This window comes from Lepisosteus oculatus, unplaced genomic scaffold (assembly GCF_040954835.1).
Source record: "Lepisosteus oculatus isolate fLepOcu1 unplaced genomic scaffold, fLepOcu1.hap2 HAP2_SCAFFOLD_647, whole genome shotgun sequence".
In the NCBI taxonomy this organism is placed as follows: domain Eukaryota; kingdom Metazoa; phylum Chordata; class Actinopteri; order Semionotiformes; family Lepisosteidae; genus Lepisosteus; species Lepisosteus oculatus.
The window spans coordinates 12,296-19,375 of NW_027168201.1; the positions used below are offsets into that span (position 1 = coordinate 12,296).

Consider the following 7,080-nt stretch of genomic DNA (forward strand, 5'->3'; position numbering starts at 1 on the left):
AAAGCACATTGCCCGACGTTTGTTGCATTGCTTGAAAATAACTTTATTTCGAGAGACTGGATAAGTAATTCAAGTGTTTTTTTTTAACTTCCTGAAAAACAACTAATAATTTAACTATATGTAACGTTTTATGATATGTCGCGGTTTTGAATGTCTGAGGACATGTGCTGGCTGGACAGGAGGCTCTACTGTACACAGAGAGGGGCGGGAGGAGGGGACAAGCCGATACATACTCTTAGAGTTTGATTAATAGGGAATATAATACAAAAATATAGTACTAAAAATAAGATACACTCTACAGACATTCACAACGGCGACTGTCAGAAGATAGGACACAGCGGCTCAGGCACCCGCTGAATGGAAAAGGGGCACTTTAATGTTCTGTATGGCTAATATTCAATACTTTAATATTCTTTTCTGTATGTTTAACAATAGTGGGTACTGACCTTATTCGTCCCTGCTCCCGTTGTTAGGTGTTAATGTGTTGTTAAGTGTGAATTTGAACCTGTTTCCCGGAGGTCTGGCTTTTTTTCTGGAAAACCATAACTCTGGTCTTGTCCAGATTGACTGTTGGCGCCCAGGTCTGACAGTGCTGCTCCAGCAGTGCCAGGTTCTGGCGCAGCCTCTGTTCTGTGGGCGACAGCGGGACCAGGTCGTCTGCAAAGAGCAGGAACTCAATTTCCATAATTAATGCAGATCAGTAAATCAAGGGACAAAGCAACTATTGCGCCCGGGTCCTTAATGGGCTTTGACGTGCTAATGCATTGGTTTAACAGTCCGGGTGTGGCAAGCCTCTAATGTTTAACCTTTAACTGTTTTTCCATCTACTGTATTGCTTTGAGATGCCACTTTTAAAGGTGATATGTAAAATAAAGTTTTTTATTATTGTTATAGAGAAACATGATCAGATTTTCCCTGGTTCAGAAAAAAAGATCTAAAGTGCTACACCTAACTTTCTTAATTCGATGTATTTAAAGCAGTGAACTACTGTAGGTGTAACATAACATTCAGAAATACAATCGAGAATAGTTTTGTGGTGTTTGTTTAGATGAAACGTTCCTAAAACGTATAACGTAACAAAATTAAAGACGATTAAAATCTGTAATCTTTCCACGTGTACTGTATGTCATCGGAAAGTTTCTGCTTTGTGTAAGGATGGTATCAAAAAGTAATCTTAAGTGGTGAGAAAGCTGTGCTCAATGTGTTTAAGGGACTTAAAAGTAAAAGGTGATGCTTCATATTGCTTGACTAATTTTAAAAACGAAGTTATAAATGCAGTTATAAATCCCTCGGTGCCGCGCCGGGTGTAAATATCAAAATATACATTCGTCCCGGGCAGAGGCCGAAGAGCGCCCGGCTGGGGTGCGTGGGGAAGAGCAGGACAGGAGTGAAAGGCGGGGTTTAGGAAGGCGTACAGTCTGGGCAGGTATAGATTACACTTTTCTAAAACGAATTTGAAAAATAAAAACGATTACAATCTAATCCTTCCACGTTTGATCCCAAAATCCCAAGAAATATACATCTAAACGGGTAGAAAGCTATGCTGAAAGTTTATTAAGATACTTAGAAGACAAAGATACTGTATCAATTTATGTTGCATTAGCCTGATTATGATTAAAAAAAACATATAATTAAACACGCGTTTGCGATTTAAATCAAAACACGATTTAAATCAATATAAATGTTTATATTGTAACGCATACTGTCCAGCCTCCATTTCTCTATAAACATTTACTCTATTACACACACACACAATAGAAGCAGGAAGCAGAAGCAGGGACCGTTGTCAGAAAGGAAGAAGGTGACTATTCATTGTCATCAAAAATGACTTAGAATCGATCATGTTGTGATATTTTGAAATATAAAAGTCAATTGATTGTCCATAATATTGCTATTCTATTTTTTCGAAGAAATGTTTGTTAAAAGAAAAGTCCAGCACCAGCTGGATTTGAACACACAATCCGTGAGTTGATAATCGGGCACGTAGACCAGTAGGCTACAAGGGAAATCAAATGAAGAGAGAGGCGAAACAGCCCTACACAGCCCTGTCACAGTACACGAATATAATCATTTCATTATTAAATTCTTTAGATACGCGATTCCATATTATATTAGCAGAAAAGCTTAAAACTACCACTTTTTCACATGCTATTTCACATGCTAGTTAAATACTTCGATGCTTAAAATCGTTAGGGAGAAATGGAATACCAGTGTGTATTTTTCCTTTAAAGTACCGATTCCTGGAATCTGACTGGCTGACACCCTTCTGAAGTGGTTCCATAAAATCTGGTATACGGAAAAGAAAGCGTTGATAAAAAAGCCTGGATTCTCATGTATCTCATACAAGTATCTTTTAATACAGTCTTTGCTGTGCTCTTGAGGATCCTTGTGATATTTTGAGCTCTAGTTGAATGAGAAGTGTCGCATTTTAAATAATTTTCGTGGTTAGAAATTATGAAACGCCCTGTTAAAAGCAAGGGAGTTTTTATGCCCGTTGAAGTAAAACAAAATGCCTGACAAAGTATGGCTTGGACAGATTCCAAGTGCCTGTACAAATGTGCTAAAGAAACTATACTTTGAGAATACAGCTTGTCCAAAGTCATTCATTATTAATACTATTAGTAATATCTTCGGTAAAGGCTTTGATGCATAAATATTTCTGATAAAGGTAGGTTGTGTACTTTTGTCCAACTTAGCAATCTTGCTTTCATAAAATATACCAACATTTTAATGACTGATGATTACATGCTGTAATACACAGTTCAAAATTAAAAGCTCAAATGCTGTACATGAGAGGTTAAGCTCCCCCTGGCGGTTTTACAAGGTGACACCGGATAGTTTCCGGCATGACGTCAAATGACGCGATTAACCGTGTGAAACCGCGTGTTACCGCTACACGCCCACCGGGGTATGCCGCGAAATACCCCACCCCTTTTTAATGGCTGCATCTGTACAAGCCTTGCAGACAGACACGCCTCAGAGGACTTAAGGGTGGCTTCATGTCGGAATGATAAAGTCTCCCCGTCCGGACATGAAAATGCCACTTTGTTACACACAAAAAAAGAATCAACAACAGAGAAATGCCCACAAGCATTTGAAAAGCCACACCACGTCGCACATGAAATAGCTCTTACATTAGTGGTAGACGCAGGAATCGCCTTTTTATTTACGCTCTTACCAACGCGATGGAAAGCAAAACAAAGCAAAGCAGAGCAAAACAAAACGAACAAACGAAAACCCTGCATATAACGCCGTTACGCACTGCACCCCGGGGTGTACGGTATATGGGAACGAGCACACGCCACGAATCGTCTCGAATCACTCCCTACAGCTGTAAGGCGCCTTGAAGCGTGCACCCCCAACATTCTTCTTTGCGCATCTGTGAAAGGTAAACTCTTGAGCAAACTCTGAACCAGCTCTAAGGAAACTAATCCGATTAGACGTTACTTTGACTCATCTTTTTACGCTCAGTGCTGGATTGCTCAAACTCCAGCTAGGGTTAGGGTTAGCATTCCCACGCTACTTAGACACTTTGTTTACGCTCAGTGCTGGATTTTGGGAAATTCAGGACGAGTGGGAATTTTCTCCTATCTGTCAATTCTGTTTTGTTTTGGAGACTCTTGGCTGCCTATGTTGTACAGTGCAGTGTGAAGGAAACATTTTCCAAAACTGTTTCAGCTCAAAAGTTGTAAGAATACCTCTCCAGCTGCTTTAACTCTCTTCATTTTTGTCATTTAATGTGACACTCGATGTATAACTGGAGCCTCACATATGCAAATGGTGAGGCTCCAGTTCGACACCCAGTTCGACACCACTTTACAGTATATGACAAAAGCATGGCAGACTGTGCCGGACCGGCAGATAACTTCCGCTTATTTTTACCATATTAAACATTGGAAATCCAACCACTTGCATTTGTGACACTTGATTTTAGCTCCACCTTAGACACTCTTTAAATCTTCAAACACTTTTCTCTTCTCCCGCAACACTCTTGTCTGTCGGCACTATGTGGCAGCGTTGCATGACAACCCCTCTCACCACGGAACGGAACCTAACAGCTTTGGTAAGAGAGGAGAAAAGGACCTGTCCCGTACAGGGCTCGAACCCGTGACCTTGGCGTTATTAGCACCACGCTATAACCAACTGAGCTAACCAGCCTCACGACAGTGCTCCTCTCTGTGCTGCAAAAAATCGAACTCAGGGAATTTCTTTTGTCCTCCTTTGAATAGAAAGCCGTGTAATTCAGTGTACGGGCTTTCTCGTGCAGTTTCATAGTTCTTGTAACCCAAATCCTACATTGGCCTGAAGTGCCCCCCCATTTCACAGCATTTTTCAGCTGATTTAAAATGTACCTAAAGGAGAAGCATTATTGAAGACCATCAATTACCAAGATCTTTTGTCAAAGGTTTTGGTGGTCATTTTGAATGACCACAGAGCGCTGTGACCTCGGTTTTACATCTCATCCAAAAGACAGCGCCCTTTTACAACACAGTATCTCCGTCACTATACTGGGGCATTGGGACCTGCACAGACCTCAGGGTGAGCGCCCCCCCCGCCGGCACCATTAACACCGCTTCCAGCTGGAAGCTTTGTTTTTCCCTGTAGCTCACCCTCATCCGGGTACTGACCTGGCTCACACCTGCTTAGCTTCAGTGGGTTTTCAGTTGCGAGTTGCAAGGGGATGCAAGTGATGGAGCCGCTCGCTGCAAAAGCCACTAAATTGGCCGGGAATCGAACCCAAGCCTCCCGCGTGGCAGGCAAGAATTTTACTACTGAACCACCAATGCTCAGTGCTTGGGCCTTCAAAAAAGACGCTTTTTTGGTGCTCTGTGCAAAACGCGTTGACATCTGCTTCCAGCTGCAAAATGCCATTCGCGGACGCTGAAGAACTTATTTCCAAGGCAGCGGGTACAAGCGATTGGGCGTTTTAAAACCACCAGGAACAGCAAAAAGGCGCGCTTCTTCGCTTGCACCGAAACACACCAACTGGAGGCGGACAACGTAGTCGGCAGGATTCGAACCTGCGTGGGGAGACCCCAATGGATTTCTAGTCCATCACCTTAACCACTCGGCCACGACTACAGCAAGCCCCACCCCCGCTGCGTTCTTGCTACAATCTTACCTGGATCTCGAGGCGCCGGCGGGAGCCTATTTCAAAGTCGTTCTCCGTTTCAAAAAAACATTTCCAAAATACAAGCCTTGCAGACAGACACGCCTCAGAGGACTTAAGGGTGGCTTCATGTCGGAATGATAAAGTCTCCCAGTCCGGACATGAAAATGCCACTTTGTTACACACAAAAAAAGAATCAACAACAGAGAAATGCCCACAAGCATTTGAAAAGCCGCACCACGTTGCACTTGAAATAGCTCTTACATTAGTGGTAGACGCAGGAATCGCCTTTTTATTTACGCTCTTACCAACGCGATGGAAAGCAAAACAAAGCAAAGCAGAGCAAAACAAAACGAACAAACAAAAACCCTGCATATAACGCCGTTACGTGCCCAAGCGGTATTGTACGTCATCCTAGCACTGTACCCCGGGGCGTACGGTATATGGGAACGAGCACACGCCACGAATCGTCTCGACTCTCTTTATTGATTATTATGACTTAGATAAAGATAAGATCACATGTTAGGAGCCATTCATGCAGAAATCCACATCATTCCGAAGGGCTGTTTACAAAAGTTTTTCTCCCAACTGTATGTGAGAGAAAAGCACAGACGCTCACTGAGTAAGGTGGGGTTGCAGCTCCGCAAATTGCAAGGACATTTGTACTCTCAAAAGGGGACAGGAGCACCCCAGATGGGACTCGAACCCACAATCCCTGGCTTAGGAGGCCAGTGCCTTATCCATTAGGCCACTGGGGCACACTGGGTGGGGTCGATCACGCTGATGAAGAGCCAGTTTTTTTTTTCCTTTGCTTTTTGAAAGGGATCCCCAAAATTAGGAAAGTTAGGCAGCAGAAGGTTTACTGTGACCTGAGAAGGACCGGCATCCAATCACGGTGGTACACACACACACGCTCTCACTCATCTGAGCTACACGGCTACCAAGATGATCTCAGGTGCGCCGAGCTGGTACGGAACATATTGAACTCATCGACGGCGAATTGTCTCTCAGACAGGCTTTTCACCTCTGAGCTCCCTGACTGACAGTGATCAGCTAGGTAGTGAAACAGTCAGCTGCTTCTAAGCCTTAAACAGCTGCATCTCGGCGCTTCCAAGGAGAGATGATTTGAAAGCCGAACATCGCCCATTGGGAACACCTTACTATCACTAGTTTAAGAGACTCTTAAGGTCTTGCAGAGGTGCCTGTCTAATAGCATGCGCTTTTCAAGCTATAGGTGTTTAGGCTGAGGCAGAATGCCTGTTAACAAAATGTTTTTCTAAAGGGGCCTCGCACTCTTTTCCAAGCAATGGTCACCATCCCCACCGAGTGTCACAATGTAGTCATGTCCTAGGACGTCACCTGTTAGTCTCCATTTGTCTGCCACCAACACTTTAGGTTACGGGGTCACAACCGCACCCCGGAGAGCAGAGGAGCCGTTGGCGTTCTGGTGGCGCAGATTGGGCTGAAGGTGGGGCGCTTGAATCTCGCTGTTGGAGGCCATCTGAAACTGACCCAAGCCTTTCCCTTGAATTAAATGTAAATAAGAAATGAACCCCAGATGCACATGGAATCAATCACGTGTTTCCTTTGAGCCGTTTCAAAGACTGCTCCAGAGTTTACCTTGCACAGATGCGCAAAGATTAATGATGGGGGTGCATGCTTCCAGGCGCCTTACAACTGTAGGGACTTATTAGAGACAAGTCGTAGCGTGTGTTCGTTTCCATATACGCCCCATGTTGCAATGGTAGGATGAAGTCAAATACGGCTTGGACGTGTAACGGCATTCTATCCAACTGCAGGACTTGAGGGTTTTTTTGTGCTTTGTTCTGTTTTCGTTGACATCGCATTCGTAAGAGCGTCAAAAAAAGGCAATTCCAGCATCTAACACGAATAAAAGGGCTATTGAAACTGCAGGGCTGCGCAGCTTCTAAAATTCTTGCACACAATTCTCCGTTATTGTTACTTCCTTC

At 43.7% G+C, this 7,080-nt stretch overlaps 2 non-coding genes across 2 annotated transcripts; both read right to left on the reverse strand.

The window, feature by feature from the left end:
- Nucleotides 1–5,000: 5,000 nt before the first annotated feature.
- Nucleotides 5,001–5,082, reverse strand: trnas-aga (transfer RNA serine (anticodon AGA)). The gene has a single exon. It is a non-coding gene; the product is annotated as a tRNA-Ser (tRNA).
- A 713-nt stretch (nt 5,083–5,795) lies between these two features.
- Nucleotides 5,796–5,868, reverse strand: trnar-ccu (transfer RNA arginine (anticodon CCU)). Its single transcript has one exon. It is a non-coding gene; the product is annotated as a tRNA-Arg (tRNA).
- Between the last annotated feature and the right edge of the window lie 1,212 nt (nt 5,869–7,080).